Source organism: Chiloscyllium punctatum, chromosome 17 (assembly GCF_047496795.1).
Source record: "Chiloscyllium punctatum isolate Juve2018m chromosome 17, sChiPun1.3, whole genome shotgun sequence".
Taxonomy (NCBI): Eukaryota; Metazoa; Chordata; class Chondrichthyes; order Orectolobiformes; family Hemiscylliidae; genus Chiloscyllium; species Chiloscyllium punctatum.
This window is the reverse complement of record NC_092755.1, coordinates 93,835,287-93,857,779: the sequence shown is the minus strand read 5'-3', so window position 1 is coordinate 93,857,779 and position 22,493 is coordinate 93,835,287. Positions and strand designations below refer to the sequence as shown.

Sequence of the window (22,493 nt, the reverse complement as noted above, 5' to 3'; positions counted from 1 at the left end):
CCACAAAACCTAAACTTGGTTCTGTTAATTTGCAGTGGAAGTCAGAACTAATGTTTCTATATAGGGCCTCATATAGTTTGTTTTGACTGATCTGAAGATTAAGTTACTCCCATTGTGTTTGAATGCTTCCCATCCCCCACACCCTGGGTACACAATTCTAAAGAAACAGTTTCTTAAATGATTGTACTTTATAGGCGGCTTCCTTTCCCTGCTCAGGACGTGCGGCTGCAAACTGTTGTTCATGGCAAAAGTACATGTTGATTTCTTGAGTAAAGACTATTTGCTGAATTTGAATTTCTTGGGAGAATTGAAAAAAAAGCAAAACATGTTTATGAACAGTGCAAAGGGCACAGGGTCTCTCAGAAGGTAAATGCCCTTTGATCTTTTGACTCCATGCCTCTCTGAAGGGTTACGATAACATCCTTCTCGAGGGCTTGTCAGTAAAGTGTTACTGATAATGGGGTTACCCTGGTTGCAGATGGACACCAGGATTGCAGAATTTCAGATTTACTCATTCAGCATACTCGCCCATGGTCCACCCACCCATGCCCAGGCTTTGTCAATTTTCTCACCTTAATTTCACAGTTAACTGCTACCTACTGATGCCTCATCCAAATGGTCATTCTTTAGGTGTTAGTGTACGTAGTGTGAATCAGCAAACTATTTGACGATTGGGGGCAGCACAACCAGGTCCAATCCCACCCTCGCTCAACATGTGACACATATGGAGAAAGTGAAGACTGCAAATGCTGGAGATCAGAATCAAAACGTGTGGCGCTGGAAAAGCACAGCTGGTCAGACACCATGGAGCAGGAGAATCGACATTTCGAACATGAGCTCTTCATCAGGATATGCACTTCCAGCTCAAGTCTTTCAATTGCAGTTCTAGGAGAGGCCTGGGTTGAATGTTGGCTTCATGTCACGAATGCAATGAGCCAATTGTGGATTCCCTAACATCCTGGAGCTCCTTGCTTGCTCTCTTGGTGTTCACTCATTTTGTGCCTACTTGAGTGTTCACAACATTCCTGCTTTGCCTTTTTGTACTTTGCTCCCTCATACATAACTTAAAGGCATATAGTATTCTGTCTTGCCTCGATTTCTAGTGCAGACAAAAAGCCAGGCAACTTGTCATGGTTTTCATTAGTCAAGAGAGTGGCACCATGCTATGTCAATGTCACACTTGCAGCATGCACCAGAAGCATATACAGCATAAATACTGCATGTCCATCAACTAAATGTCTATGTATCTAAAGAGGATAATCCTCAGTTAAATTAAGGGAGACAACCTTCGCTCAGGGAGTTCCAGCTTAGTAAATCAAGGAAATTCTGCGATATCAGTCCAGGGGCCTGTACACAAGTCAGTCAACTGTCAGAATCAGAATGACTGTGTGTTGCATTCATCAATATAAGGTTCCTATCTCAAAATTCCATATAGAGGCATTTCATTGCCCTCCTTATTGCAGTCCTCCATGGTCTACTATTTGAAGAAGTATAGTAAACTATCATTTGTGAGTCATGCAGAGTGGCTGCTTGCTCTTATCTCTAAGGGCCTGTTTTTTATTCATATTTTCCCCATGTAGGTTCATTGGAACTGTGATCAATGGATCCAGCTATAGGAGTGGTTATTGTCGCTGTTGCTACAATACAACAAAGATGCAGAGCAATTGAGAAACAACAGATGCACCAGCAGCAACCTCCACGTGTCAAGGTCCCTTCAGGATGCACAGGTACACCTAGCATCGATAATCATCGATGGCATTTCCTCCAGATAAGGGAGGCACAGTGGTGTCACAGGCTGAGGATTTCCTGGGAGACTGCTGCAGTATATTCCAGCTGCTGGAGTGGGAACTGTGACATGAAGGAAGGATGGCCATTCTATCCTAGTGTCTGTCAAAATGACATTGTGCTAAACCTTTGTGCAACTGGATGCTTCTAAGGAGCCACTGGGGACCTGTGTGGGATCTCTCAATCATCAACTCACAAACATATGAATGCTGTTACCGATGCATTTTGTGCCAGATCACACTGTTTTCTCTTGTTTGCCCATGATGAGGTCAGTGTTATTGCTGGAAAATAAATTTTGGCAACCCCACAGTGGTTTCCCCACAGTGCACGGCACAATAGACTGTGCATATATTGCTTTAAGAGCATGAAACAGCAGACTTATTCAAAAGAAAAGGGTTGATTCCAACAATATGTAAGTCAATTCTGATCACTGGTACCACAACCTGTCTGTGCCAGCTACCCTGAAGCTGACATGTTGTCTATATCCCTAAGAACGCTCATGTTTACTTCAAGGGTCTGGATGTCTTATAAGAATGGCCAAGGTATCAGTTAGCTCAGTTGTATGGACAGCTAGTTTGTGATATAGAGTGGAACCGATGGCATGGTACAATTCCCTGAGATTTCCATGATGGTCCCTCCTTCTCAACCTCTCTCCTCACCTTAGGTGTGGTGACCCTTTGGTTAAACCACTACCAGTCATCTCTCTCTCTCTCTCTCTCTCTCTCTCTCTTTCTCTCTGTCTCTGTCTCTCTCTCTGTATCTCTCTGTCTCTCTCTCTTTCTCTCTCTAATGAGAGAGCAACCCTGTGGTCTGGTAGGAATATAACCACTTTACTTTTTACTGAGAGACTTAGGCTACCCACTGTGACTATGGCCGATGGTTCTATCAATCAATTATCTGACTGAGGTTGATTGCAGGTACAAAGTAGCCTAGTTTTTGACCAGAGCTATTGTTGAACAGATGACAGGCCTGGTGAGGAGGATGAGCTTTAAATACTTGGATCAATCTAGGGGGACCTTCCAGTGTACTCCAGACAGAGTGTGCCACATAGTCCTTGCGAGCTATGCTCTGCACAACTGGAACAGGCAAAGAGATGATGTCATGGTCTCTGAAAAGCTTGGAAGGTAGCTGCAGTCTTCTGACTTGTTGATTTTAGGGAATTTATGATCATAGCTACTTAATATAGACAGTCAGTAATTTATTGCAATTTTCTGATAGTTTGAATGGCTGCATTTTAAGTATGATAAATTCATTAATCAAGCAAAGAAATGATGGGTAAGCTGTGTGGTTAGGTTTGTAAATAGCAATATGTACTTGCATGTACGATGAAGTGTCAGCTGTGTTATCTATGCGCCCTGAGAAGTATTTGTTTGTGGATGCCCTCCCACTACGTGATGAAGGACATCTCTGGACTGTCAGTAATTGGTTGTGACACGGCTGGACTTTAAAGATAGTAGCAGCAACAGGGATCCGAGGATATCTCAGCAATGGCGAGTACTTCAATCTATGGCAAGTGAGAGAATGCAGTGAATGGGGTGCCACAGGATAATGAGCTAAGCTTGGGAAGATAGTGTGAGAAACCTTCTCAAAAAGGCTGAATCTGACTAAAAATCATCTTAGTCTGTTTAAATTTACAACAGTTCTTGTTGTTGATTTGATCATTCATCTAATACAGCCAAGAGGAAAAAATATACAGGGCTACTGGGAAAGGACAGGAAAATGGAACAAATTGGATAGGTCTTTCAGAGATTCAGGTTTGGCATGATGCACTGAATGTCCTCTTTCTGTTTGTTTTATGGTTCTATGAAAAGTAAACAAGTTCAAGGAAGTTAAAGTCACTCATTATGAGAACCCTGTTGTTATTGCATCTTTCCATACTGCCTACATAATTGTTCCTCAGTGTTTCAGTGGCCGTTGGGGGCCTATAGTATAATCCTATAAGAGTGATTTTAGCCATCCTATTTTTGAGCTCTATTCATTTTACCTCAGTGGATGAGCTCTCCAGTATGTCCTCTCAGTGCAGATGTGACATTTTCCCTGATTAGTAATGCAATTCCTCTTTTATTTTCCTCTCTATCTCGTCTAAAACTACAAAACCCAGGAAATTGAGCAGCCAGTCCAGTCCCTCTCTCAGCCAAGTCTCTGTAATAGCCACAACATCATAATATCATGTACTGATCCAGGTTCTAAGCTCATCTGTCTTACCTATAACACTCTTGTGTTAAAATAAACATACTTCAGCCCATTAGTACCATCGGTTTATTTACCTGTCTCTGCTTGTCCTTCCTTTCTGACTCACTGGTCCTAACATCTATCTTCCCCTTAATCCCTCCATTTGTTGATCTGCTGCTCTGGTTCCCAGTCCCCTGCCACACTAGGTTAAACACCCCCAACCCCACCCCCCCCAGTTCCCACACCTCCCGAGTAGCACTAGTGAACCTCCCTGCAACGATATTGATTCCTCTCCCATTTAGGTGCAACCAGTCCCTTTTGTACAGGTCACCCCTCCCCCAGAAGAGATCCCAATGATCCAAGAACCCAAAACCCTGCACCAGTTAGCCACGCATTCATCTGTCCTATTTTTCTATTCCTTGCCTCACTAGCACATGGTACTGGTAATAACCCAGAAATTGCTATCCTGGAGGTCCTACTTTTCAGTTTCTTTCCTAATTTCCTATAGTCACTCCACTGGAGCTCATCCCTCTTTCTACCTATGTTGGAAAGGTAAAAGGTAAGGTAAAAGTCACCATAGTCTTAGTGGACCATAGAGAGAGAGAGAGAGAGAGAGAGATCATGGTGGTGGTGATTCAACCTGGATATTACCACATTTCAGGCTGAGAAGGAGAATCCTTCATAGTAACCTCAGTTGTGGGAATTGAACCAACACTGTTTCTCTATATCACATGCCAGCTATCCTGCCAACTGAGCTAAATCAAACCTTGGTGTAGGATAGGGTGCCACCATTAAAAATTATCTTCCTGTTTTATCTACACATCTGCAGATGTACTCATGACATCATGCTGTTAGTGTAAGAAAAATAATTTCTTTTTTAGCAAAGTTCTGAGCAGTTCACTTAACTGAGATGTCATGATTTGGAGATTTGGTGTCAGACTGGAGTGTACAAAGTTAAAAATCACACAACATCAGGTTATAGTCCAACAGGTTTATTTGGAAGCACTAGTTTTCGGAGCGCTGCTCCTTCATCAGGTGGTTGTGGAGTATAAGATGGTAAGACACAGAGTTTATAGCAAACATTTACAGCATGATGTAACTGAAATTATATATTGAAAAAGACCTGGATCGTTTGTTAAGTCTCTCATCTTTTAGAATGACCATGTTGGTTTCAGTTCTTTAATATGGAAATCGCAAAACTTTTTAAAAAGTTACATTCTCAAGTGAACTTCAACAATTGGTGTCATGTCGGCCCAGATAATGCCCCAAGGTGTGAGCTGCCCTGTGTGAGACTGTCTGTGCCACAATGGTCAGACTGATTCTAATCTAAAAAAACAGATTTAAAGAATCTTACATGGATTCATGCAGTGTTTGAGCAAACTAAAACGTAAGTCTGCTAGTACAGATTCACCCTACAAACTTATATGTGTATGTGTGCATGTGGGTATTGGGGGTGGGGGGGGGGATGTGGTGGGGCAGGCGTTATGACTGTCTGTGAGAGAGTGTGTGTATGTGTGTGAGTGTAAAGTGGTATATGTCTATGAGAGGGTGTGTGTGTGTGAGTGTGTGAGTGTATGTGTATGAGAGAGGGTCTGTGTAAGCGTAACTGAAATGTCTAACTGACCATACAAAGTTAATTCAACTAAAAAGGGTTGATTAGCTTTGAGATGCAAAGTGATGCCAAAAGTGGGTTCAATTTCCATATCAGCTGAAGTCTCTCCTTCTCAACTCTCCTCTTGCCTGAAGCGTGGTGTCCATGAGGATAAACTACCACCAGTCATTTCTCTCTAATGAGAGAGCAGTCCTAAGGTCTGGTAAGACAATGGAGGCTTTACCATAATTCAACCACACTGAATATGACTGAGGTGATTATACATAATGAATCACAATGCAAACTGAATTTGAGTAATCATTGCAGCACCTTGATTAGATTAATTCTGTAAAGTCAGTAATAAAATTAAGGATGGTAATGGAAGATTTTGGGCAAAACGTAGAGTGCTGTAATTCTGACAGGATCAGGAGGAGCTTGGCAGTGGAGAGGTAAGGTTATGTTTTCTACAGCTACTGTAGTTCTGCATTCTCAGAAGGAAACAGATGGTTAAATAATGTTAGTGTTGCCATTAAGTTGTGAAAGTAATTTAAAGACATTATTATTGTTTTCAGGCACTCAGCAAATGTTACTCCAAATTATGTGCCTGCAGGTGTTCTGCTCCACCTAGTGGTGGCATTAACAACAAAAGCAGCCAAGTAATAAATGTTGACCAATTGTCACCAGAAGAAGATAACTCCCTGCTCAGTGAACACGATGAGGTCCTTTATATCCACTTGAGAAGAGCCTTGATTTAACATTATCTCTGCAACAATGGACCTCTGACATTATTGTGTTTCCTCATTACACTGAAGTGTCAGTTGGAATTTGTACTCATATCTTTTGTGTGGATTTGAAGCTCTCTCTTGAGAGTGCTACCACTTAGATTCTTTTGACACATAATCATTGAGCTGTGTGCAGAATCTTAGCTGATTTCAAGGAACCTGGAAACCATCTACCAGCAACAAAATTGCTTCTCTGCGGTTCATTAGTCTATGGAATTCCCTTGCCAATGAGTAGCGGAGGCTGGATCATTGAATATTTTTCAGGTTGAGTTAGATAGATTGTTGATTGACAAGGGAGTCAAAGAATATAGGGAAAATAGCATTAAAGCTTAAGTTGGATCGGGCACAATATTATCAAATGACAGAGAAGGCTCGAGGAGTCTACCCTTGGTCTTAATTTGTTCGTTTGTTCATAAGAGAAGGCTGATGATAGAATTTTTAGTCTTGGAGGAGTAATATTGTGAGAGTCTCATGGCTAAAATGAAGGGAGGGCAGGATGGAGAGATGGTTTGAGATGCCGTGTCTGGGGCCACAGAGATTTCCTGGTGACATTCAGTGGATGGTTCTTTTTCTGTTTAAGCTTATCATAGTGGGCTTTGGCTTTTGGTCAGCTTTATCGGTCACAGTGGGAATCCTACTCACAGTAGGTTAAAGCTCCTCTGGGATGTATGGGATATATGTTACTGGGCTCTAATTGCAATTCTTAATAAGGTTCCCAGCAGAGCAACATTAAATAGGGAATCACTGGGGAAAGAGCAGCTAAGTGGAACTATTCAATTTTAACACCTTTCAGCTTCTTTCCAGACAAATAGATAGAGGTAATATTCTCCCTTCACAGCCTGCTAATAATTGAAGGTTAGCTATTTGGGGGTGGAAAAATATAACACACTGAAAATATAACACATTGTCCTCCCACATATTCCCTCAAGAGAAGTTTGTGTATCTTCCTGGAGCATTTTGTTAACACTATTTAGTTCTTCTAAAGTTGAGATTTCCTTCAATTCATTCCTGTCACAGCATATCCTACTGGATCTGTTTACTTTGCAGATTTGCATTCACACTCTCATTCTCACCACTGTAGATGCTAATTTTTTTAATAACTCAGCTGCAGCAAGGACTAATGTCTTGACAAATTCAATTATCGTACTCCTAATAAGCTGCATTTTTATACTATTTAATTTCTCTGAAACTAGACAATTATTTTCCTATATAAATCTAGCAATCACTTAAGAGTTTGACTCAACTTATGCTGCAAAACCATTAGTGCAAGGATGAGAAAGAAATTTATGGCTTTTTACTTTCCTCAAGAGTATGTGCACAAATGTAATTTATGTTTCCACTCCATACCTTTGCACCACAATACAAGTTAAGGCAGTGAATTAGTAGCACAAACTCCCATGTCAACATATTAAGAGTTAATATGCTCTCCCATCTTATATAGATTATTTACTTTCCAATAGTGTCTTCTTCTTAAAATCACTGTATTTTGCCAAATGTATCATTACACAGCTGACAGCAGCCTATGGTGTTCCAGTCTGAAAGGCCAGTCTTCATGTTTTGGCCTAGACAATGAGTAATGACAGGAAGATATTCAATAGCAGGAATTCTGTATTAAACCCAATTCTGTCTTTACCAGAATCCAGAAGGAACAAATACACTGGCTAACTATCATCACCACTGGCCAAAGATGCTGAGGTTAAATGAAATGACAGCTTCCAAAACATCCCAATGCATTATTATGAAAAAAAAACTGACCCACATAAAGAAATAGTAGGTGGCCAAAGCTTATTTTAAAAGATAGGTTTTAATTAATGTTAATTTAATTACAGTAGTTATATTGTTGTTGGAGCTCAGGATAGACTAATGTAGGTGAGTCCATATTGTATGTCCTAAATGTGTAGGATGTCAGAAGCTCTAATGTTTGCAAAACACATGATTTTATTAACAGTGGAAGAAGCATTAACACTGCAAGGATCTTGTATGGCTGTACCAGACTGCCTCATTGTTGTTCTGTGACATCAAGTTCAAAAAAGATTCATAAACAGGAAATATTCAAACTATTTTAGTTTAATATAATTCATTCACTTTACAGTTCCCACTCCTTTCACCAGATGTGCTCTCCTACTCCCTGTTGGGCAGATTGGCATGCTTCTGAGATTATCCCACCTTCAGGAAGGAATAATGTCCACATATTAACATAGGAGCTGAAGACAGAGAGTTACAGAATGTATCAAGAATTCTGAACTTTAATGCTGATGATGAATCAGACAGTCAAAAACTACAAAGTATGCTTTTAGCAATTGGGAATAACTTCCCAGGGAGAACAATTGGTTTTACACTTCACACAAGGTCAACATAACTCCTGTGCCAAATGTGTGTAACAGTAATACGTGTGTAACAGACCCACTGAGTCCCATTACTCATCAGATATTTTTTCAACATTCCCACAAAAGTTTCAGCTTTGCAACTCGTGCCATGTCTGAGCATTACAGAAAGGTTTCAACCAAATTATCAATATCAAAGTCCTACTCTCATTAAATTATCCTTCATTCTCAGAAAATACACATTGGTATGGTGATTGGCACATTTTGTTTAAGACCTGGGTTTGAAACCACCCCAGAATGATGGAGGTGTTTGATAACCGAACACAATATGTGTGAATTAATGAATAGTTTCATATAATTAGTGAAACACAAAACTGCCTCAGTGTGGTGCTGTGGAGGCCATGGGTCATGTATAAATTGGTTGTGGGGGGATTGCAGACCCTTTTTGTTATTTGAAAAATCTTTTGTTATACTTTTTGTTGCACTTCAGCCCAATCTTTGGGTATCTGGTGTGAGGGAATGTGAGCAAGTCAGAAGACTTCCTTGTGTCTCTGCTTCTGAGCCTGGCAAAGTTGGCTATTAACAGGTCCAGGCAGTGGGCAGTGGAAAGGGGGTCATATCTGCTTACTATCTGTTCCTCTTCCGTGACTACTTTCATGCCCGCATGTAGTTGGAGAGATAGCACACAGTGTCCAACAATACTCAATGCCTTTGGAGAGAAGTGGGCACTGCAGGGGCTAAAGTGCTTTATCTCTCCTTCCAAGATTGAAATATCCTCTGAAGCTGTAGGGAAATGTTAACATTATTTACAGCCATAGCTACCAGGCCATTGTGTACCCAAATGGGAGATGGTGAACAGCCAGTAATCATAATCCATATTTTGATTTAGCCCCCTCCCCCCTCTCTACCTTTCCTTCACCTTTGATGGTTCGCATTGCCCTTAATGAGCTTTGCACAAAGAGTATCAATTGGAAACGTGGGTGATTTACTGATGGTGGTTAACAGATGGAAAAAATACTATGGGTGATTTGGTGATGGGGAAAAAATATTCAATTGTGTCTAGTGCACATGGTGTGCACAGGAAGCCATGAATTGATTTCTTTGTCATCTGAGCTCTTCATTCAACTGATCAAAAAAGTAGTTAAAAATCCCACAATGCCAGGTTTATTTGGAGGCACTAGCTTTCAAAGCGCAGCTTCTTTAATCAGGTGGTTGTGAAGCAGAATCACATGATGCAGAATTTATAGCAACAGAATTGCAGTGTCATTGGAATGTAATATTAAACACATTTAGTTTGAGTCTTTCATCTTTTAAAATGATCATGTTAGTTTCGGTTCCTTCTTAAGTCACAGAACTGTTTTAAAGTTACATTCTCAAGATAGCTTTTAACAATAGGTGTCCATCCCAATCCAACACCAGTACCTCCAAATTGCGATCAAAAACATGGTCTTTAATAAAACTTTTCAAGATGTTTGACATAAGCATCTTCAACTTTCCAAAATTAAACCCATCAAAAAGTTTGGAAGCATTGTAAACATACGACTTGGCAAAAAAAATCATTTATCTGGTAAGTTTGGTGCCTGGTGGCCAGTTAACTGATACTAGTTAGCTACACATTGCAGCCAGGCGAATATCTATTTCCATTTCTCACCTGTTTCTAGAAAGATTAGCCAGAGGTGAAAGCATGTCAGACAGCTGAACCAACATGCCATTTTCAATGTTTTCTTTAGGCCTAACACCAAACGCATATCTGTGCTTTTGATAAGATTCTTCTCAATTAGTCAGAGAGAATGAGTTCTTGTGGTGCAGTGATAACAGTCTTATCTCTGGGACAAAAGCTCCAACTTCAATTCTCACACTAGGACTTGCTGGCCTCATAGGTTGTGTTTTTAACAAGGTTAATTGTCAACAGCAAATCATTACAATGCGCATGATGGCAAGTGGTAAGCTTCTTGATCTGCCTTGAAGGCAATGACATTTTGCTACAGTATTTTGCCCATAGTTGTGGACCAATTCAGCAAATGTCCATCACTCAACTATCATAATAAAGGATGGGAAGGTTTATTTTGTAAATGACCTAATAATTTATTTTTTGGGATTATACGCCAAAATGAAAACTGAACAACTTTAATTGAAATGACAGGACAGTTTTGCAACTTAAAAATCAAATCATGATTAAAAATTAAGTAGATGTTTTGAGCTGTGCAATACGATGTTGCTTTTCGAAGCAGTTAGAGAAAGAATCTGAGGCTTGAGTGACATGGAGATTCTTTTGAGTTAAGGACCCTGTTTGGGCACTGCTTTCATGATACCAAAATTGATAATGGACAGTGAACAAGGTTAACTCCGAGTACAATGGAACCTTGATCAGATGGGCCAATGGGCCAAGGGAGTGGCAGTTGGAGTTTAATTTAGATAAATGTGAGATTTGCATTTTGGTAAGGCATACCAGGGTCAGACTTACACAGTTAATGGTAGGGCCCTGGGTGAGTTGTTGAACAAAGAGACCTAGGATTGCAGGCACATAATTCCTTGAAAGTGGAGCCGTAGGTAGATAGGGTGGTGAAGGTGGTATTTGGCATGACCTTTATTGGTCAGTGCATTGAGTGTTGGAGTTGGGATGTCATGTTGTGGCTGTACAGGACAATGATGTGGCCACTTTTAAGATACTGTATTCAATTCTGGTCTCCCTGCTATAAGAAATATGTTGTTAAGGAAATTATGACGCTATCAGACAGGAGTTGGGAAGTACAGACTGGGAACGATTGTTCCACAAAAAGGGCACAGCAGACATGCGGAGACTATTTAAGGAGCAGTTGTTGCGAGTGATACACAAATTTGTTCTTCTGAGACAGGTAAGAAGGGGTAAGATTAAGGAACCTTGGATGACGAGAACAGAGGAACTTCTTGTCAAAAGGAAGAAGGCAGCTTACATAAGGTGGAGGAAGCAAGGATTGAGCACAGCTTTAGAGGATTACAGGCTTACTAGAAAGGAGCTCAGAAATAGTCTGAGGAAAACCAGGAGGGGGCATAAAAAAGGCTTGGCAAGAAGGATTAGGGAGAACCCAAAGGCATTTTACTCATACGTGAGGAATAAGAGAATGATCAGGGAGAAGTTAGGGCCAATCAGAGATAGTGGAGGGAACTTGTGTGTGGAGTCTGAGCAGATAGGGGAAGGCCTAAATGAGTTTTTTGCTTTGGTTTTCACCAAGGAAAGGGAACTTGTTGTAATCGAAAACTTAGAGGAGCTGGGGCACAGTCTTGACCAGATCAAGATCGGTGAAGTTGATGTGCTAGAAATTTTGGAAAACATTAAGATTGATAAGTCCCCAGGGCCAGACCAGATTTATCCTAGGCTGCTCCGGGAAGTGGGAAAGGAGTTTGCTAAGCCGCTGGCGAGGATATTTGCCTCCTCACTCTCCACGGGAGTCATACTAGAGGATTGGAAGGAGGTGAATGTTGTTCCTCTTTTCAAGAAGGGAAATCCCTGGCAATTACACACCAATCAGCAAAGTTTTGGAAAGAATTCAGAGGGATAGGATTTATGACTGTGATTAAAGGCAGTCAGCATGGCTTTGTGAGGGGCAGGTCATGCCTCACAAATCCTATTAAGCTCTTTGAGGAGGTGTCAAAACAGGTCGACGACGGTCGAGCAGTGGATGTGGTGTATCTGGACTTCAGCAAGTCATTTGATAGGGTTCCCCATGGAAGGCTCATTCATAAAGTCAGGAAGTATGGGATACAGGGAGATTTGGCTATCTGGATTCAGAATTGGCTGGCTGACAGAAGGCAGAGTGTGGTTGTTGATGGAAAGTATTCTGCCTGGAGGACAGTGTTGAGTAGGGTCCCACAGGGCTCTGTTCTTAGGCCTCTGCTCTTTGTAGTTTTTATCAATGACTTGGATGAGGAGGTTGAGGGGTGGGTTAGTAAATTTGCAGATGACACAAAGGTTGGAGGTGTCATCGATAGTATAGAGGGCTACTGTAGGCTGCAGCACGACATAGACAGGATGCAGAGCTGGGCTGAGAAATGGCAGATGGAGTTCAACCTGGATAAATGCGAAGTGATGGATTTTGGAAGGTCAAACTCAAATGCTGAATATAGGTTTAAAGATAGGATTCTTGGCAGTGTGGAGGAACAGAGGGATCTGGGTGTGCAAGTGCACAGATCCTTCAAAGGTGCCACCGAAGTGGATAGGGTTGTCAAGAAAGCATATGGTGTTTTGGCTTTCAATAACAGGGGGATTGGGTTTAAGAGCCACGAGGTTTTGCTGCAGCTCCACAAGTCCCTGGTGAGACCACATTTGGAATATTGTGTCCAGTTCTGGTCGCCCTACTATAGGAAAGATACAGAGGCTTTGGAAAGAGTGCAAAGAAGGTTTACCAGGATGCTGCCTGGACTGGAGGGCTTGCCTTATGAAGAAAGGTTGAATAAGCTTGAACTTTTCTCTCTGGAGAGAAGGAGGAAGAGAGAAGACCTGATCGAGCTCTACAAAATAATGAGAATAATAGATAGAGTCAATAGCCAGAGACTTTTCCCCAGAGTAGGATTGACTGGTACGAGGACTCATAGTTTGAAGATATTAGGAGGAAGGTATAAAGGATACGTCAGAGGTAGGTTCTTTACGCAGAGAGTTGTGAATGCATGGAATGTGTTGCCAGCGGTGGTGGTGGAAGCAGAGTCATTGGGGACATTTAAGCGACTGCTGGACATGCACATGGATAGCAGTGAGTTGAGGGGTGCGTAGGTTAAGTTACCATATTTTACATTAGGATTAAATCTCGGCACAACATCGTGGGCCAAAGGGCCTGTTCTGTGCTGTACTTTGCTATGTTCTATGTCCTAAACTTGAAAGGGTTCAGAAAATATTTACAAGAATGTTACTGGGATTGGAGGGTTTGAGTTATAGGGAGAAGTGAATAGGCTGGGGCTACTTACCCTGGAGCGTCAGAGGCTGAGGGTTGACCACATAGAGGTTTAAAAAATCATGAGGGGTATGAATAGGGTAAATAGACAGATCTTTTTTCCTAGGGTGAGGGAATCCAAAACTAGAGAACATAGGTTTAAGGTGAGAGAGGAAAGATTTAAGAGGGATCTGAGTGACAATTTTTACACACAGAGGGTGGCGTATGTATGGAATGAGCTGGCAAAGGAAATGGTGGAGGTGGGTACAATTACAGCATTTAAAAAGCATCTGGGTGGGTACATGAAAAGGAAGAGTTTAGAGGGATAAGGGGCCAAATGGGACTAGATCAGTTTAGGATATCTGTTCGGCATGGATGAGGGTCTGTTTCTGTGTGGTATAACTCTGACTCTAAGTTCTGCCCGACGCCAGTCTTTGATTGGTTGACCTGTAGAGTATTTAAAAAACCTGTGTCACCACAGTGGAGAGAAACTTCCAGATCCAGTAGAAAGCATCCATCGCTCTTTAATTCTCTGTGACAGAAAAAAATGGCAAAACCAAGAAGAGACCCATGTCCACCTGATGAATCAAAGGATGATTGTCACCCTTCGGATGAGTTTGCCATCAGTGCTAAAAATTACAAATGGTTTTGAGAAACAATTCGAACCACCACTGACATCTGGACTTGTAATTTTCAAAATTTTATTTACCCTGTTTATATATTCTTTTGTGATCCATTGCATATGTGTTAAACTGTTTGTCTTTATTGTGATTATTAGGGGTTTGAATGGGGAATGGTTTAAATTGCATAGTAGTAGTTTAAAATCCTCTCTCCCTCTCTGTATTTGTTTTGTTAAAACTAAGTGAGTTACATTAAATGATTATATTACTATGCACAAAACCTGCTGTGAATTACTTTTGTCCCGAATAGCAGTCTCACAAATTGGCCTTTTTGTAATATCACTGGCATTTAAACATTTATACATTTTGTAATGGTTTGTGGAATAGTGGGCCACAATTATCAATAGACTCATCCCAATTAAGTCATAACACTGTGCAGAAAGAATTTTCAGCTAGCTTTTATTGTGAATACAACAATCATTCAAGTTTCTGAGTGTTAACACAAAGATAGATAGGAAAATTAGCTGTGAAGACACAAAGGTTAGTCTGCAGTGTAATACAGATAGCTATAAGTGAGCAAAAAAAAATGCACATGGAATATAATGTGAGAAAAAATGTGAACTTGTCTGGTTTGGCAGGGAGAATGAAAAAAAAAGGATATTATTTAAATAGAGAGAGAATTGAAGAACTTTGAGGTTCTAAGGAATCTAGGTGTCTTGGTGATGAATCACAAAAGTTAGTACTGTAGGTGTAGCAGGAAGGGAAATGCAAAGTTGTGGTATATTACAAGAGGAATAAAATATAAAAAGTGCAAATGTTTTAGTGAAGGATACATGAATTTTATGTGTGGTCTTACCAGAGTATTGTATTCCTCTTTAAGTACTTATTTAAGAAAGAATATAGTTGTAGTCATAGCAGTTCAGAGAAGGTTCACTCAATTGATTCCTGGAATAAAGAGATTATCTTATCAGGAAAGGTTGGACCTATATCCATTGGAGTTTAAGAATGAGATGTGATCTCATTGAAACATACAAGGCCCTGAGATGACTTGACAGGGTGGATGCTGAAGGGATTTTTCTTCTTGTGGGAAAGACTAGAATTGAAGATAGTTTAAAATTATTATTAGTGGTTCCTCCTAATTAGTACATACAGATCTCCATCCCACTACTCCAAATATCCACCTTAATTCTTATTTCCATGTCACATTCCACTTAAAGTGTTGTTTTAACTTTTTAGTGAGCTATTCTGAACAATTATAAAATTGATATATGTGTTTCATCTGCTACATCAATATTACTAATAATAGGAGAGAGATTGGGAGAACTTGTTTCTCTCAGGGTCATGAGGCTGTGAAATTCTGTGAATGGTGCAGAAGGTTACTTGAATATTTCCAAAGCAAAGGTAGATAGATTCTTGAATAACAAAGAAGTCAAAGGATATCAGGGTAGGCAGGAAAGTAGTCGATATCATGATTTGATCAGCCATGATCTTATTGAATGAGAATCATACTTACCAGGTCAAGTGGTCCCTCCTAATTAGTACATACAGATTTCAAACCCACTACCCCAAATATCCACCTTAATTCTTATTTCCATGTCACTTTCCATTTAAGGTGTTGTTTTAACGTTTTAGTGAGCGATACTGAACAATTATAAAATTTATATATTTGTCTCATCTGCTACATCTATATCTAGATTAGAGTGGTGCTAGAGAAGCACAGCAGGTCAGGCAGCATCCGAGGAGCAGGAAAATCGATGTTTCGGGCAAAAACCCAGGTTTCTGGTGAAGGGCTTTTGCTTGAAACGTCGATTTTCCTGCTCCTCGGATGCTGCCTGACCTGCTATGCTTTTCCAGCACTACTCTAATCTTGACTCTGATCTCCACCACCTGTAGTCTTCATTTTTGCCCTGCTACATCTATATTACTAGACTGCTGCAGGAAGAAGCACCTGCCCTACTGAGGTCAGATTCTGCAGTAACATTTACAAAGGCAAACAATTTCATGTGCACAACCTGAAAATCAAGATTTCCTGATTTAATGTCTAGCCATATCTTCTGATATTTGCTGAAATTTTCTCAGCAAAGTGAGAAAGAAGCTAATGCTTTTTTGTGAATGAACTGGACCATTGAGCCTACTTCAAAAATAATATTGCTGTATTTATGTTGCTGTTCCGTAGTTTCCACAGGAACTAGAGAAAACAACAGTCCTCAGACTACTTTGCAATGTCTCACTTGCCTGACTACTACTGCTAATGGCAGCGTTAGAAGGTAAGTACAACATTAGATTAAATTCCTCCCTTCTTCCTCCAATCACCATACATAGTAACATCTGATTTCAGGCTGCTACTGCCCAGCATTCTTCAAGTGACATCTCATTCCACTTTATAGCCCCCACATCATCCGTCCTTTTTGTTCCTAAGGCTTAACGCAGATCTTCCCTTGTTAAAAATCGCAATTCAGTCCTGCAAGAAATCCCACTTTATGATCTACCAATTTGTTTTCATTGTTACCAATGTGCATTTTTTTTTAGATTAGATTCCCAACATTACGGAAACAGGCTCTTCGGCCCAACAAGTCTGCACTGACCCTCCAAAGCGTAACCCACCCAGACCCAGTCCCCTTTCCCATATTTACCCCTGACTAATGCACCTAACACAATGGGCAATTTAGCATGGCCAATTCATCTGGCCTGCACATCTTTGGATTGTGGGAGGAAACCGGAGCACCCGGAGGAAACCCACGTAGACAGGGGGAGAATGTGCAAACTCCACACAGACAGTTGCCCGAGGTGGGAATCGAATCCTGGTGCTGTGAGGCAGCAGTGCTAAGCACTGAGTCATGTGCCACCTCAATGCTCTCTCTCACCAATTTTTACAAAGACTTTCTTCCTCCACATATTGAGCCCTTGCGCTTTTTAGACACTAACCCCAGATGCATCATACCTTTAGATTTCAATGTACTGGGCTTTGCTGCACCACAGTATAAATCATCCATGTTGAAAACATTCTTTTGAAATTGAGGCACTAAGTGAGCAGCTAGGTCAACAGCGAAGAAACCCTGAAATAAGAAAAAGAGTGGTTGAAAAACATTAGATAGATTAAGTTCTCATAAAAGCCTAGGATTAAAAATTGTCTGAGGTAGGTGACTCCATGGTTTTGAGCTGTTGGAAAAAAATTTGTTGTAAAAACAAATAGTGTTGGGACTTTATTGCATCACAATAGGTTAGAGGGAGGAGGACACGAACACCAATATGGTGACTTGGAGCTATGAGAAAAATAGTGTAATGTTGGGATGTCAGAGAGAGAGATGTAGGAGAGCAGATGTAGCATCACCTATCCTACAGTGAGCTTTGATGAGAGATGTTAGTTTGTTTGTCAAAAAAAAAGCAATATTCAATACTTTAAGTTGGATTTTACAAGAATTCCTCAGGGAATAAGAAAAGTCTTCTGGAATGGGTACCTCTCATTTTCCGTATATGAAATGATTTGGAGTCTTTGGCAAAATTACAAATTCCATGATGCAATGTTTTTGCTCCCCAAAGCTCCAAGGTCACCTAAAAGGGTCAATTTACCACTGGCACTAGAGGTTGAGGTCTCTCAAATCTCTGATGGCAATATAAATACAATCATAAGAGACAGAATGAAAGCCACCATCGTTTCTATTGGTTGTCGACCTAGAAAGTGTGTCAGTCTAGTAATGTTATTTTAGCCTGCCTGGTATTGCTGAGTTGAATAAGATGGGAATGTTTGGTCTATATCACACAATGTATAGCATTAAAAGCCGGAATTGCTTTCTGCCAAAATGCTCAAATGGCAAAGTCCTTAATTATTACCTCATTGTTGTTCGCATTAAATGACTATTTTGTCCTGTAAGGTATGGAGTTCAGATGGAAATGCAACATAATCCTTGGATAGATACTGTACTAATTGACCTTAACCATAGTAATATATCTCAAATAATGTGGGAGTTGGAACTAAAGCTAAGTAAGATAGGTTTCACAGACTTCCTTGGATGCTTCCTAAGTTATTCTTGTACTCAGTCCCAACTCCACCCAATTTCCCTTTAAGTTTCTTATCAGTGCTACACGTCTGTATTGAAGAAAGGTTATTGTACACACAGATTATACATTGTTATAGCCTTGTGGATGAAGTTGGTTTGATTACAATTAGGTCAGGAATGGCATAAGTAAAAAAAAACAGTCAGAGGCATAATTTTGAGGCCTAGATATTCTAAATACAACAGACCTTTAACTGCATTAATCACAGAAACTAAGTATAGAAATAACTTCCACTTGCTTCGTGGCCAACAGAATTCGACAATTTTACAACAACGTCGCTGATGATACTTCCTCAGTACTTTGAGATTCCCACTATAGGTCACCCTAGTCTGTAAAATATGAGTTTGGGGATCACTGTTGCCTGGTAAACCATAACCTGTTTCACGTTTGAAATTCTAGTCCTCAAATATTCAGTTGGCTGAAAGTTAAGTTGGAAAACTGGAGGCAATGATGGATTTTGTCCTTTTATGCCAGACTTCATTAAGAGGAGGATCCCAAGATATTGCAAATAATTTATATTTTCTAGGATCTTATTGTTGAAATTTTGTGGCATCCTGTGTTGCGTTGATTTTTGTGCTCAAGCCCTGCAGTGGGATTGAACTCAGAATTGAGAGATTCAGGTGCTAGTGTGATACCAGTTAAATCATGGCTGACACACGTAGCTATGAAGATACCACTTCAGACAATTTCCCTGGCTGCTGGCATACTCCAGGGGCCTTCCCCACTGCCTTATCCACTCCTTGATTTGGCTGACTACCATTTCAAATTGCAGACAGCAAGCATGCTTGCCTCTTGAGGGCCTGATCTGCTATAAAACCCAAGACTGGAATGGATGAGCAGACCTACCTTCTGGGATAACCCTACAAGGAACTGGAGTCCAGCCTAAGAGAGGCCCATGCAGTAAGGTATGTTTTTTTTTTAACTTGCAATCAGAAAACAGGAGCAAAAGAGCAGAGCTGGGAAGTAACAGTTGAAACTGAATTTTGTATGTGAGCAACGTAGAACAATGTTACAAGCCTTCAACCCACTCTACATCCGAAATAATTGTTTCATATCACATGTCTATGTTTACATCTAATTTTGAGTTGCCAACTTGTAGCTTGTAAACTTCACACATATTCTGAGTTTTTCAATTTGGAAAAAAGCAGTTAGATTCTGTTCCTACCTCCACTCCTTGTTTCCCCTCCCCAAGGTATCCACAGCACAGTCAGAGTGGCTCCTTCTCAGACGTGAAGAAGTGTTTGGAAGAAATGCTGTGTTTGAGTGTGGGCCAGTTCTCGAATTCTCAGTTCAAATCCAGCAGCCAAGCAAATTTTGTGAGAATGCCAGAATGAGCTGTTTGAATCCAGTATGCCCCCTCCCTGTCTTCATGCTGCTATTTTTCACTACTTGGATGTGGTCTTGTTTGATGGGCAGTAAATACTCTGAACAGATTTTTTCAATTAAAAAGGTGGAGATTTCAACAAAAGCTGCTTCTTGCGTGCCAGAGAAAGATGTGGGAGACCAAATGAGTCTGCAGCTTAAGAATGTATAAAGAACTTGCAGATATGACCCTGGGCATGAATGAGCAAGCAATTTGACACAAATGTGCAAATAAATTGTTATTGTAATAAATTCCTCTTGCAACTTCATTCAAAGGAGATATGTCAAACTCCAGGGGAAATTCCAAAATTTATTTTTGTGTTGGATTTTTGGCTTGAAAGAATGTGACCAGTTGGGGGTATGCTCTCAGTCCATTCCAGGTCACTACTTCGGTCCATGTTGAGGCAAAACTACAATCCTTCTGATTGTATTTGAGATTTTAAAAAACTGAAATTATAATTGTTTTTGTTCTTGACTACAATCTAGTGACTGTGAAAGGCATTGCTTGGGCATTGGTTGAAGATATAAACAGACTGTTTGAAGTCACATGCAAAAGAAAATATTCACGCAAGAGGCATAGAAATTCAGTGGTGTTTCAGAGATGCAATATACCAATTTCAAGTCAGCATTCTAAGGGGAAGAGGGAGAAAATCAGAAACAATAATGTGGTGACTAAAATACAGTCCTGAACTGAAAGATAATAGTCTACTTGGCTTCTACTGTATTTACAAATTATATTTATCTGTTATCAGGAAAATATGGCATTCTTATAAGGTAGAGGAAATAGGAATAAAAGATCACTGTAGGTTACAAACCAGGATTAATGAAGGTCTTGAGCAGTTTGATGAACTGGCATCAGAAAAGGGAGGATTATATGCCCCTGTACTTAATTACTGACCCAATCCCATACACACCACCGCCCCCGCCCTTCCTGCCATCACACCTATAGCTCTGGATCTATTTGTGATATGAGACCTTGTTTGGATACTGTACCAGCAGCAGCCACCACCTCTTCAATAATGTTGCAGATCAGAGAACTGCAAGCCATTTATCAGCGCCCAGTGGGAGGAACATCCACCCCCAGGATCCTTGATCTGGGGAAAGCCTGCTGATGTACAGATAAATGTCTGATTGGCTGTTAATCTTGCAGACTTTATCTAAACGAGACAATGGGTTATGCAGGGCTCTAACCAGTCCAATCAGTAAGAAAGTCCAATTCAAAGTGTGTGTATCCTCTGAGGCCCCAGATTTTGCAATTTCCATCAATTGCTTTGATGAGGAGATTGAAGATGCCAATAATTAAATTTACATATAACACAAAGACAGAGAAGAATGTATGTTGCAAATAAGAAATATAGGAGGACGTACATGGATGTAGATTGAATTTCATAGAATTCCTACAATGTGGAAACAGGCCCTTCAGCCCAACAAGTCCACACTGACCCTCCGAAGAGTCACCCACCCAGACCCATTCCCCTACCCACTACTCTGCATTTATCCCTGACTATCCCTGAACACTGTGAGCAATGTACCATGGCAATTCACTTACCTGCACATCTTTGGACAGTGGGAGAAAACTGAAGCACCCAGAGGAAACCCATGCAGACACAGAGAGAATGTTCAAACTCCACACAGACAGTTGCCTGAAGCTGGAATTGAACTCAGGTCTCTGGCGCTGTGAGGCAGCTGTGCCAACCATTGTGAGTGGGAAAAAGCCTGGCAGATTGAGTATAGTGTGGAAAAATGTGAAGTTATTCACTTCAGCAGGATGAATAAAAAAGTCAAATTCTGAGATGCAGAGGAATCTAAGTTTTCTAGTGCATAAGTCACAATATGTTAATGTATGCAGATACAGCAAGTAATTAAGGTGGCTAATGGAATGCTTTTTTATAACACAAGGAAATTAAAACAAAAGTAAGGATGTTTTGCTTCAGTTATATCGGACATTGGTGGGAAAGCAAATCTTAGCAGGACTTATACACTTAATGGTAAGGTCCTAGGGAGTGTTGCTGAACAAAGAGACCTTGGAGTGCAGGTTCATAGCTCCTTGAAAGTGGAGTCACAGGTAGATAGGATAGTGAAGAAGGCGTTTGGTATGCTTTCCTTTATTGGTCAGAGTATTGAGTACAGGAGTTGGGAGGTCATGTGGCTGTACATGACATTGGTTAGGCCATTGTTCGAATATTGCATGCAATTCTGGTCTCCTTCCTATCGGAAAGATGTTGTGAAACTTGAAAGGGTTCAGCAAAGATTTACAAGAATGTTGCCAGGGTTGGAGAATCTGAGCTACAGGGAGAGGCTGAATAGGCTGGGGCTGTTTCCCTGGAGCGTCGGAGGCTGAGGGGTGACCTTATAGAGGTTTATAAAATTATGAGGGGCATGGATAGGATAAATAGACAAAGTCTTTTCCCTGGGGTTGGGGAGTCCAGAATTAGAGGACATAGGTTTAGGGTGAGAGGGGAAAGATATAAAAGAGACCTAAGGGGCAACTTTTTCACGCAGAGGGTGGTACGTGTATGGAATGAACTGCCAGGGGATGTGGTGGTGGCTGGTACAATTGCAACATTTAAGAGGCATTTGGATGAATAGGAAGGGTTTGGAGGGATATGGGTGGGTGCTGGCAGTTGGGACTAGATTGGGTTGCGATATCTGGTTGGCATGGACAAGTTGGACCAAAGGGTCTGTTTCCATGCTGTACATCTCTATGATTCTGTGACTCTAAGTCACATCTTGTATATTGTATGCAGTTTTGATCTTCTTATTTAGGAAGGATAGAGATATGTTGGAGGTGATTCAGAAGAGATTTACCAGATTGTTACCCCTTGTCTTATGAAGAACGGTGGAAGACAGTGTTTGTTCTCAACTGGAGGTTAGAAGATTGAGGGATAACTTTTGAA

The 22,493-nt window shown here is 40.7% G+C and overlaps 1 long non-coding RNA gene across 1 annotated transcript; it reads right to left on the bottom strand.

The window, feature by feature from the left end:
* Nucleotides 1-8,424: 8,424 nt before the first annotated feature.
* LOC140488141 (uncharacterized) lies at nt 8,425-19,547 on the bottom strand. The gene is made up of 3 exons (XR_011963001.1): nt 19,400-19,547; nt 17,120-17,234; nt 8,425-8,496 (listed from the first exon to the last, which is right to left on the bottom strand). It is a non-coding gene; the product is annotated as an uncharacterized lncRNA (long non-coding RNA).
* Nucleotides 19,548-22,493: the final 2,946 nt, after the last annotated feature.